The 12,321-nt window shown below is 36.0% G+C and overlaps 1 pseudogene; it reads left to right on the top strand.

Annotated features, from left to right (window-relative positions):
- The first annotated feature begins 5,958 nt into the window (after positions 1 to 5,958).
- LOC129275410 (putative nuclease HARBI1) lies at positions 5,959 to 6,705 on the top strand (annotated as a pseudogene).
- The last annotated feature ends 5,616 nt before the right edge of the window (positions 6,706 to 12,321 follow it).

The raw sequence follows: 12,321 nt of genomic DNA, 5'->3' as shown, positions 1-12,321 counted from the left end.
GCTAATGTCCTGGTCCACCAACTTTCGACAAAAGCCTGCAGCTCGATTTGACTTGCTTTGTCAAAGGAATTGGTGCGTTGCTGAGAGCGGCTCCGCAGTAAATGCAAAACTCTTTATTGTTAAGTTACAATGAACAGGGGCGACATGTATGGTGGGCCATAAGGGCAAAAAATCAAAGATTGTGAAAATAAACAAACAAGTGTAAAATTAAACAAAAGAGTCAGAAATTAACATCAAATAACCCAGAAATAAAGACTTTCACAAAATTAAAGAAAAAGTCCGAAATAAAGACAACTACATAATTTAATATAACTGCAGAAAAATAGACATCCACAGAATTATTGATAAAAATGCAGAAATAAATTGTCAACTTCAGAATTATAGGGATATCTGCAGAATTATAGACAACTACAGAATTGAAAATAAAACTGCAGAAATAAAGACAACTACAGATTTAAAGTTAACTGAAGAAATAAAGACAACCCTAAACACAAAATTATATAACCACAGAAATGTAAATAACGACTCGAATCAAGTCTACCGTAAAAAAAAGAGAGCGCTCTTACAATTATCGTCAAACACAGAAACGAGATCAAACTCAGAAACGACATCAAATCATAGAGATGTATACTAATTGCGTTATTATATATATATCTATGCATCAAATACAGAAACAAACTGACAACGATAGGACAAGAGGGGGCGTACACCGGCAGGAAGTTGGTTGGATGTTCGATATTCGATATTCAAACTGTGAAGTTGGTTTGATATTCACGTTCGATATTCAAACGCGTTTGAAGTTGGACTAATATTCGATATTCGATTTTCAAAAATTAGGGGAAATAGGGGTTTTAACAGGTGCAGCACGTCTCGGGCAACAATAAAAACACTGGCTTGCCCTAGTACGAGGACATTTAGGGGACAAACGTCAGTAAATAAAAGGGCATGAAAATTTGTTTTAGAGGGGCCCCCAGGGATATCCCGACGGCCTAGTCGGGGTAACCACGTATACTAACTTGTAGAACTTGACTCGGGCAACCAGATAAACACTAGCTTAACCCGGCGCATGCAAATTTAGGGGACCCAAATTAACAAAAATTAAGGAATAAAGAGCTTTTAGAGCATTTTATTAATTTTAAAAAAAGTATTTTTTCAAGGGACCCCCAGGGATATCCCGACGGCCTAGCCGGGATAATCACGTATCCTAACTTGTAGAACTCGACTCGGGCAACCAGATAAACACTAGCTTGACCCGGCGCATGCACATTTAGGGGGCAACTTGGTAAAGCATCTCATGAGTAGATCTTATTCATCAATTATACTCAGTCCTAATTCCTCCGCCACTAAAATAGTTCTGAAAGCTGAGTGATACTTGTATTTTATATTTCTTTCATTCGCACAAAATATGTTTAGTGGTTGCCTATTCTTTGTTTCTAGAATCAGTCTAAACATTATACATACTCTTTTTTTGTAGTCAGCTTACAAAATAGTCGAATGAATATCTTTAGCCTTCTGTTGTAGATCGTCATCGCTTGGAGAAATGATGGGCGGGGCGTAAATAGATAGAAAACGTAATGTCAAAATGTAAAATATGAGTATAAAGCTCCGCTCAGATATCATTCTAAAATTCATATATATATATATATATATATATATATATATCTTGTATGGATTTTTTCTTTCCTTTGCACTTTGATTTTGCTTCTTTAAACAAATGTTACGACAATTTCATGGAATATATTTAAATTTTGTGTCATATACTGTCTCAATTATTCAATTATGTATTGTCAAAATATAATGGGTGATTTCAATAAAGGAACCATGTGGAAGGGTTAAAAAGAGAAAATAAAGCTCCTCTAATCTTCAAATGTTTCTCGCGAGACTTTTTTTGCATGTGTAGCCTTCAATCAAATTAATCAACAATGAGTTATACCATTACAAAATAAACGTTTCATGAACTAAAATGTCTCTTTTAGACGATATCGCGTGACTAATTAATGATTGATTGATCGATTGGTTGATTGATCGGCTAAATTTCCAAAGCGACTATCACATAAATAGAATTTAATTTCAAAATCATTTTAAAAGGCGAAAATTTTCTGGCTCGCTTCGCTCGCTGGCGACTTTTACAAATTTTTCCACATTTGCTATGTTGTACTGCCTCAACATATTTCGTTTATCATCCGCAACTGCATTGAACTTAATATAATATGTGGTGTATGTCCCCGCGATTTGATAAAAAATGGCCATCTGCAATGTTTAAAAATATCTCGAAGTTCCGGGGGCTTCGCCCCAGACCAGTGGCGGCACCAAAGGGGGAGGCCCCAGTGAGTTGCCCCCCCCCGAAATTTTGAAGAAAAAAATGTATAGTAAAAGTTGTCATAATTCTCCCAAACTGTTTTTTGTTCTTTAAATTTTGAAAATTTTCTCATCCATCCACCGTTAGCATTTAGCTCCCAACAATTCTGGTCACTAACATAGATCTTTCAGGTCATTACATAAAATTCAAAATGTCGCTCGCGCTACGCGCTCACTGTTACTAATAATTGAGATAAGTAAAGTATCTGTTCACATGGGGCTTAAAAATCCAATGTTATTAGAGTTTTCATTATTTGTTTTAACGAGATACATATCCTGCGTATTCATAATTTTCATAAATAAAATATTTTCAGCGAATTAGATAACCATTCAGTTCATGATTAAAAAAAGTGCTTAGAACGTCCAGGCATCATCCCCGGATATCAAAATATTTCAGCTCGCGCTTCGCGCTCGCATTATTTATTTGGTGAGATATCATCTTCATGACCCAAGTAATGCATACAGCTAGTCTTTAACAGATCCCTTTTCACTTTTCAAGTCAGTAGGGACTATATTTGAAATAAAGTTAGCTCGCGCTTCTCGCTCGATTTTAAAAGATTTTGTGTCACCCCCTCCCCGTCCCAAAATGTTCATTTGCCTCATTCTAGGTTAAAAACCCTGGTGCCGTCATTGCCCCGGACCCGATCCGCATAGCACTGCCCCCCCCAGAAAAAAAAAAAAAAAAAAAAGTTCTACAACCGAGAACAAAAAAGAAATGATAAAAGAAAAGAAACAAAGGGAAGATGAAAGATTATGATGTCATTTTCTGCATATCAAAATCAATCTCAAAATTAAAGGTGATTTTTTTTTCTCGCTCGCTTCGCTCGCTCGAGACTTATAATTAAGCAAATTTTTGCTGCGTGCGCCATGGTGTGCCCCCTCTTTTTTGTTCTTATTCACGCATTGAGATTCGCCCTAATGCTCGGGGCACAATCATAAAATATCCTGTTCATACAATGATATGACCCCTCCGTTCTCCCTTCTCTTTTTATCTCCCTTTCTCCCTCCTTTTCTTTCCTATCTCTCCCTTTCGCTTCTCTCTCTCGTATTTTGTTTTCTCTCTTTCCTTTTTTTTACTCTACCCATTGGCGGCACCAAGGGATAGGGGAAAAGTCAGGACCGTGGTTCCCCCTAAATGTGCATGGGCCGGGTCAAGCTAGTGTTAATCTGGTTGACTGAGTCACGTTTTACAAGTTAGGATACCTGGTTACCCCGGCTAGGCCGTCGGAATATCACTGGGGGCCTCTTGAAAAAAAAAAAAATTTAAATTAATAAAATGCTCTAAATAGCCCTTTATTCCTTTAATTTTGTTAAGTTGAGCCCCCTACGTGTGCATACGCCGGATCAAGCTAGTGTTTATCTTGTTGCCCGAGTCAAGTTCTACAAGTTAGGATACGTAGTTACCCCGGCTAGGCTGTCGGGATATCCCTGGGGGCCCCTCTAAAAAAAAAATTTCATGCCCTTTTATTCACTGACGTTTGTCCCCTAAATGTCCTCGTACTAGGGCAAGCCAATGTTTTTATTGTTGCCCGAGACGTGCTGCACCTGTTAAAACCCCCATTTCCCCTAATTTTTGAAAATCGAATATCGAATATTAGTCCAACTTCAAACGCGTTTGAATATCGAACGTGAATATCAAACCAACTTCACAGTTTGAATATCGAACATCCAACCAACTTTCTTGTCCTATTGTTGTCAGTTTGTTTCTGTATTTGATCTCGTTTCTGTGTTTGATCTCGTTTCTGTGTTTGACGATTGTAAGAGCGATCTCTTTTTTTTACGGTAGACTTGATTCGAGTCGTTATTTACATATCTGTGGTTATATAATTTTGTGTTTATATACGTTTTTAGGGTTGTCTTTATTTCTTCAGTTAATTTTAATTCTGTAGTTGTCTTTATTTCTGCAGTGTTATTTTCAATTCTGTAGTCAGGTAGTTGTCTATAATTATTCTGTAGATATCCTTATAATTCTGAAGTTGACAATTTATTTCTGCATTTTTATTAATAATTCTGTGGATGTCTATTTTTCTGCAGTTATATCAAATTATGTAATTGTCTTTATTTCGGACGTTTTCTTTAAAGGGGAATCCAACCCAAATAAAAACTTGTTTTTACAAGGAAAAGAAAAATCAGACAAGTGGATAGGTCAAAGTTTGAACAATACTGGACAAACAACAAGAAAGTTATGAATTTTTAAAAGTTCTAAATATTGGTAATCACTATACCCATGGAGACTTCAAATTGGCCGCATATGGGATGTCATAGTGATGTAAGGCAAGGACTACTCTTCCATGTACTCCAATACATATTATGGCTAAAATGTCATTTTCCCCAAAAGTTTTATTTCAAATTATATTTTTCTTTCATGAGGACATAAAACAATAGAATACCTGGGTTATATTTAGATTACTGCCCTAGGGGAATGGGTACTTAAGAGAAAACCACAAATCCCTGATAATAAAGTACATGGCCTATGGGAAAGTTGTCCTTGCCCCTTGTCATAATTTACTTACCCAGTTGCCAATTTGAAATCTACATAGTATTAGTGATCTCATTTTTAAAGCAGCTATAACTTTCTTATTGGTTGTCCGATTTCTTTCAAACTTTCACGATTCTGTTTAATTTATTTTTCTCCTTCCCAACATAACATTTTATGGCCAAGGCTGGATTCCCCTTTAATTTTGTGAAAGTCTTTATTTCTGGGTTATTTGATGTTAATTTCTGACTCTTTTGTTTAATTTTACACTTGTTTGTTTATTTTCACAATCTTTGATTTTTGGCCCTGATGGCCCACCATACACATGAGGGTATTTCTATAAAGATGTTTAGATGACCTCAGGGTGAGTTTGATTTACTTTTAACGACAAATGATATAAGACCAAGCTATTTCTATAACTTTTATTATTTTCACTCTCCCTTGTTCTTATTTTCTTTACACTGCGTGAAAACTTGGAAGGAACTAATTTGTCTTTTCAGTCTTGTATTAATAACATATTTGGGCTATTTTTTGTGCACATCCCGCAACTAGGTAATGCACAAAACTAAAAGCTTCATAATTTTCACAGCCTTTCAAACATGTTTAGAACAAAAGATTCTCTGTCATTCTTGTGGCAGAATTGGAGGTTATTTTCGGGAAAAATAGTTTTCAAAAGAATGAGGTTTTAGGACATCCATGGTTAATTCAGGCTACAAGGGGGGGGGGTTGCATGTTTCCTACTCTAATTGAAAAAACCATGAAGGCAATTGCCCCTTGCCCTTGTAATGCACACCCCCCCCCCCCCCCAGAAAAAATATGCACTCTGTACAGAAATAGAAATCGCAACTTCGCAAACCCATCGCCCATGGGCGATGGGTTGCTTTTCGATTTCACGAAACTCTTGCGACGGGTTCATCCATCGTTAACCCATCGCGGCTCATCTCAGCAGATGCCCAAAAAGAGATCGCAGGGCTGCGATGGGTTCAAAAACGTAACTTTCTGTCCCAAGGTCATGTTTTGGCGCCAACACTTTGCCGATACTACTTTCTTGACATTCGACCGTGTAGACATTCTGCTCTCTACAATTTTAGATTTTTGAATAGTTTTCATAAGTTTATCTCATCATGGCTCTTCTTCTGTACGTTAACAACGCTCGAGCGCTCAATCGAGAGCGTGTCTTCAGGGATAGGACCAATCCCTTGGATATATTAAACGATAAGAAGATGCATAAGTACTACCGTTTCACTCGGCAAGGGGTGATGAGGATCATCGACCTAATTCAGGACCGCATAGCCCCTTTGTCTTTGACAGAGAGGAGTTATTCCATAGACTTAAGGCTGCAGGTGTTTGTTGCTCTAAACTTTTATGCAACATCCGACTTTTACTCCAGTGTCCAGAAGGAGCATGGTGTTTCTTCAGTTATAGCGTGTGCAGAATAGTTGCTAGAGTTTCCGAAGCTCTGGCAAACTTGAAAGATGAAGTGATAACATGGCGGCCAGTGGTTGAAAAGCAGAGGGAGTTCATGGAGATGAGTGGATTTCCCATGGTCGTCGGACTGTACTCATATTTGGCTTGATGGCAGCCCTTTGGGGGACACTGAATACGCCTTCATCAACAGGAAAGGATGGCACAGCATCAATGTTCAGTACATATTAAGTGATGCCAAGTACAACATCATCAATGTAAGTGCACGGTGGCCAGGATCTGTGCATGACAGCAGAGTCTTCGAGAATTCAGCAGTAGGACAATCGTTCCAGCGTGGTGAATTGGAAGGTGTCATTCTTTGTGACTCTGGTTACCCGCAAAGATCATGGTTAATGACCCCATTTCGTAATCCTCAAACACCTGCAGAATGTGCTTACAACAGGTAGGATACATCTTCCGACTAAAAAGTATTGCTATTGTGAAACGTAATTTGCATTATTAACTAGGGACCTACTTGATCAATTCACGATGTGGATATGTTTTAGATTGAGCTTAATATACTTTAGCATTCGCCTTTAATCAGAATGTTGAGCGGGAAATATCACCAAACACCCTGAAATGCTCCTTACCTCCCCGGCCGAACCTGATTGAGCCCACTGAGAAAATCACTAACATGACAGTTTTAGTGTAGGCTACTATAAAAATATGTATTGCTTACACATATTTAGTTGAAATATATAATTATGTTCAGACATCCCATTTCATGTATTGTTTTTTAATATAGACATATTCTTTACAAAGGGATAAAGAATTGAATTTAAATATTATAAAGCTAAGTACTTAACCTAACAAAATATTCATCTAGGCGTATAGACATGTACGAAAATAATTTGTTATAAAGTATGTTCTGTTGGAAATAAAATCGAATTTGAATTGATTAGACATTGAAGATTACGCGACTAATTATGAATTGTTGCAAGTATATTAAAAAAAGAAGTGATGCAAAGTGTCATTTTTGGATGTTTATGATTCACATAATTTAACATTTCTAAATTCCTTTTTTTTTAGAAGTGAGTGAACCTCCTTGAGTTATCCAAGTAGTTTTAAAATACATGGGTCCTAAAAAGTCTAACATTTTCACTAATAGGCACTGGTGTACCAAGGGGGGGGGGGTCAACATCACACCACACCAAAACTTCCACGGTCGAGAAAAAGAAAGGTAAAGAAAAACGAGTTAAGAAGGAGAATGCTTATAAATCAGTATATCTTATATTATAGAATGGGTATCGAAATCCCTGCAATCTGATTGTTTGAGAGCTATGCTAGAATTTTTACTGGTTGCATGAGAAAAAAAAATATTTTAATTTTTTTTTTAATTTAAAAGAAAAAAAAATTACATTTTTATTTTTTATTTTTTATTTTTTTATTAATGTATTTTTTTTTAATAAAGAAAAAAAAAATCACAAAAAAAAAGAAATTCAATTTCATGCGTCTGGTAAAAAAAATAATGCATCCGTTAAAAAAAATTATTGCTGGTAATACAATCTAGAAACATGAATATTGAATGATGAAAACTGCACTGCAAAAACGCCGGTGTTAATTTTAACAACAGCTTGGTATCTTTATCGGTCCACACCAGAGAAGTGTTGAAACAACATTAGTTAATAATCAAACTGATATTAGTCACTATGGTGTTGCTTAAAATGTCAAAATGGTGTTAGCCTAACGCCAAACCGGTGTTGTTTTAACATCTCATCTCTCCCGGCGTTTTTGCAGTGTGCCAAAATATTTCGGTTTTTCAATATGTTTTTCAAAGTAAACAACTGTAGATCGGAGGTAAATAGATAAAAGGTTTATTCGATACGTTTTTAAGTCGATGATCCATATAAACCGGATCCCTAAACTTGTTTAAGACAGTGGAAGATCATCTTGCACAAATTAATCCATATTGAGTACACTGCAATTCTTTTACAATCAAAGAGGCAATCATTGATTATTCAATCTGTCGTGAATTAAAATCGTACAAGACAACTTAATTTTTTGTCATACATAATTATATGAAGCCGAGTTATCATTACACCATTAACGTTTTTGCAACACTGTGTCCAATGTACGATGTAAAATGATCGAGTCAATGTTGGAGAAACAATTCTATCAAAAGCCTAGACTTTCCTTGTTGCATTCCAGTATGATTTAATTTATATTCACTGTTGATAGGTATTCAGTGGGATATTTCAAAATGACTGTCAATTGTCAACTGCATGGCTGACAAAAAAATATTCAGTTATTGCATATACTCTAATATAGATCGACCCACTTTAAATTGATACCTATAAGAGGGAAACTTTACCTTATCTCTATTCTTTAAAATACTTTTTTTTCGCAGTGAGGAGGGAATATTTCAAACAATATACAAGATTCCCGTCATTCTTACTAAAATCTAGCTATTTTTATAAAAGACCAGAGTACTTATACGAATTGGCCCTCTAAAACTTGATCTGCTCCAATTTGAGTAGGTAATTGAGCAATGCTATTTTGGAGAAGAAATATTCACCTGGGGACCGTTTCATAAAGAGTTACAACTGTTGTAAGTTTGCCATTATGGCAAATACCATGGCAACGGGTCTCAGCAGCCAATCATAATCAAGGTTACCATGCATGGTAGTTGCCATAATGGCAAAGATACAACAGTTATAACTCTTTATGAAACGGACCTTGATCGTCATGAACATTAATCTGATAAATCATCCGAAATGAATCGCTTATTACCGAAATCTATGGTGGTCATGATTTCCCACCGTCCCACTGTTCATCAATTTAACCACTTTACATAAGTAGTTTCGCCAGTCACAAGTTTGGTGAATTTTTGTCACATCATTCTCCTTTTTTGGTTATTAGTTTCAGTTTATAGCAAAGTCTTTATAATAGTGACCAAAAAGTCTGATGGTTTACAATCGAATTGTGTCGTGAAATTGCGATCACTGTTTGCGAACTTCACGACTTTTTTTCAATTCGCCTCATCTTAGAAACCTATTTCATTAACTGATCTTGTCTATTGTGGATTTTTGTTTTAAATTTGGCTGGCTAAGCTTGTAAATCAAATATATTTCAGTGATGATCTCTATCGAATTAAGTGTCAAAGTTGATCTGGTTTCAGGTCGATCATTTTTACATATGTATTTATCTTGTTTGTATAGCCATGTATCATTTGAATTCGACAGATGACCATTTCAATGGTTGCGAAATAGATTAATGAGAATATTCAAAGAATTTTTATGTGTTATCATTTTTTATCACATCAATCAGGTCCATTTGTGTATTAGGAAATTCAATATGTTTTGGTCATTTCTTTCTTCTTATGTTTTATTCAAATATGAGGTTTTTTTCAGATATCTAGAAATCCACATGACTAGAAATTTGTTAATGAAGCTATAGTATGAGCAAAATATACAATTGCTTTTGAAAACGTCATGGAAGGAAATGGATACGAAATCAATAATACCCAGTGCGTCCCAGATCTGTAGAATGTTCAAGTTTGCTTATTGGTCTTCCATGGAAAAGTTACTTATTCCTATTTCCATCTCAATGCAAACAAATTACAAAACTTTCAATCGTCCACGAGGCAATATCCTCTCCAGCAGTTTCCCCACAGTCATTTTGATGTGTATAATTTCACAAGGTTGACTCGGGGTGACTCCGGTAGTGGCTTGAAGTTATACCAGGATGATATGAGAAGTACCAATGATGCGTATTAACAACAGATAAGCATAATCACGGGGCGGGTAATGTAAGAGTGGTTAAGGTGAAGTAATATATAGGCCAACGTGAATTTTCGAACTTTGAATAAATTCTGAAACTCTGATATTCAAGCAACAGAATGTATATTGAAACAAGTAGAACGCATCTGGCAGTCTCGCCTGCATTGCGCGATTCAATATACCGTAGAAGCAGGGCTGGTTTTAAAAACGACTATTAAAAAGTTATTCACAAACACACCATTCATATGACAATAAAAGACTATATTTATTGATCCTAAATAATCTTTGACCTTGATCATGATGTAACCTAAGACTCGTGCAAAACAATAAATTATATTTGATTACTCTTATGTCCAAGTTTCATGAACTATATCCATAAACTTTCAAAGTTATGATGGCAATTCAACAATACCCCCAGACATGGCCAAAGTTCATTGACCATAAATGACCTTTGACCTTGGTCATGTGACCTGAATCTCACGCAGTATGTTCAATGATACTTGATTACTCTTCATGAACTATATCCATAAACTTTCAAAGTTGTGATGGCAATTCAACCAATACCCCAAACATTGCCAAAGTTTGTTGACCCAAAATTACCCGGCCTTTGAACTTGGTCGTGTGACCCGCTACTCGGGCAGAATGTTCAGTGAAAAACCAGTACACGTATGTCCAAGTAAAATGAACTAGATCCATAGACTTTCAAAGTTATGACGACATTTCAAAAACTTGGTTATGATTTCATGTTGACGACGCCGCCGTCGGAAAAGCGGCGTCTATACATGTAGTATCGCTCTGCTTTGTGTATCCGCGATGTAAGGACGTAGCTCACCTTGAACCTTTGAGGAGTAACAGGAATCCTTTCCTGTAGAAAACCATATATTTGAAAGTTCTGGCGAACTCGCCTGACTCCATATTCCCAAAAGACGCCTTGATCATGGAGGATCAAACCGGAAATAGTCAACAGCAACGAAATTCATAGGTCCGAAAATAGTCATTTAAAGTTAATACACAATTTCATTTAGGGCCTACTTGGCGACAACATTAAACCGGACACTTTAAAAGAAAGGTGTCTCTTAGCCTGACAGTGTCCAAAATAATACGTCCCCGTGTCCGTTTATAAGGCCTAACTATATACACACGCACACATATATCAACCTATAACATGGTATTATTTATGATGGTGTAACCATAAATAACAGCTCTGCCTTGTTCCAGACCTAAGAATGAAAACACAACAACGAAAAGAAGATGTTACATCATGTTACTGGAGGGTGAAACTCGGAGATATCTCCCTACCTTCGAGTGCGTATAGATCCTGAGACTATATCAAACAAAAACTCTATGGAGAACCATTTAAAAATCTGCCCCTTATCGATTTCCAAAGAACCGAGAAACACCTTTCTTTTGTTTACGAATCTTGAAGAATATAGCCATAAATCGATCCATCATGATTGTGCAAATTGTCTACTTTCATTAAATGAAAAGGAGAAGTAAACATACTTGGTGTAATCTAGCGCCATATATCATCATTTTTGCAAAGACGTTCTATATAAACGGTTTATCAGCTAGGGTCTGCTTTTACCAAAAGGTGTGCTTTTACCAAAATAGGATCTATACTTGGACTTTAGAGTACATTTTCAATAAAATTCGTTAGGAAATATAGCAGAGATGAACATAGGTGGACGATTTGGTACTGTGTTTCTTCTGTGTTGCTACTTATCAAAAGTAATTGTGAGCATAGAACAACCTGAGGTGTACAGACGTCGAATCGTTCTTGAGGTAAGACAACATTATATCAATCATAACACTGGCGTAAATCCTTGCGTCACGCCTATTTCAGGGGGGATAATCTATTGTTCCATCCCCCACTTGAATAGCATGACGTCACGGATTTACCCCCGTGAATCATAAATTCAGATATAATTTCAATAGCTTTCAACATATAAAATGCTTTGTTACTGTTAAAAAAAATCAAAGGATGACTATTATAATAATTGGTACTAGCGGACAGCAGCCATTCTATAGTCATATTAAAGGCAATTGTCCAGGAAGGGTCAAAGCTATATCGTTATCGATTAATATCAATACAATTTTTCCTAATTTTTATTCACACAAGCTTTCCGTTCTGCTGCTCTTCGTCAGGCCTAAACACAATATAATACTTGTTTTATTTAAAAATATATACAGAATTCAACTAAATCAATTTATTTCCAATTTACATCAAAACATATCAATATAAAATGAATATCAACGGTATAATTGCAAAACATAAGTGTATATTCCAATTACTATATACAAAGA

The sequence above is a fragment of the Lytechinus pictus genome, chromosome 2, assembly GCF_037042905.1.
Source record: "Lytechinus pictus isolate F3 Inbred chromosome 2, Lp3.0, whole genome shotgun sequence".
NCBI classification, from domain to species: domain Eukaryota; kingdom Metazoa; phylum Echinodermata; class Echinoidea; order Temnopleuroida; family Toxopneustidae; genus Lytechinus; species Lytechinus pictus.
Note: the sequence above shows the minus strand (reverse complement) of the source record. Positions and strands in the feature narration are given on the sequence as shown.